General features: G+C 46.0%; 1 protein-coding gene across 2 annotated transcripts in view; it reads right to left on the bottom strand.

Moving 5' to 3' along the window:
- Positions 1-385, bottom strand: part of LOC105529665 (microtubule-associated tumor suppressor candidate 2-like) — a 209,059-nt gene that overhangs the window by 11,529 nt on the left and 197,145 nt on the right. The window lies entirely within an intron of this gene.

Here is a 385-nt window from a genome sequence, read left to right as displayed (position 1 = left end):
CACCACCACACCCAGCTAATGTTTGTATTTTTAGTAGAGACAGGGTTTCGCCATGTTGCCCAGGCTGATCTTGAACTCCTGACCTCAAGTGATCCACCCGCCTCGGCCTCCCAGAGTGTTGGGATTACAGGCGTCAGCCACTGTGCCCAGCATCCTGTGAACTGTTCTGGCAAGAGAAATGGCCTCATCCACCAAATAATGGGAGGTGATATTGTGAATGCTAGTAAGTGTACACAGTGACACTAACATGGGAAGCACTGGCTTGACTGCTTGCTTTCTTATGGTGGACGACCCTGGTCTGCAAGCTCCCTGAGTAGGTTCCTTTTCCTCTTCTTTTGTTCTCTTTTCCAGTTACTTCTTTTTTTTTTTTTTTTTTTTTTTTTTT

Source organism: Mandrillus leucophaeus, unplaced genomic scaffold (assembly GCF_000951045.1).
Source record: "Mandrillus leucophaeus isolate KB7577 unplaced genomic scaffold, Mleu.le_1.0 Scaffold779, whole genome shotgun sequence".
NCBI classification, from domain to species: Eukaryota; Metazoa; Chordata; class Mammalia; order Primates; family Cercopithecidae; genus Mandrillus; species Mandrillus leucophaeus.
The sequence above is the reverse complement of the archived record's forward strand: the minus strand, read 5'-3'. Positions and strand labels throughout refer to the sequence as shown.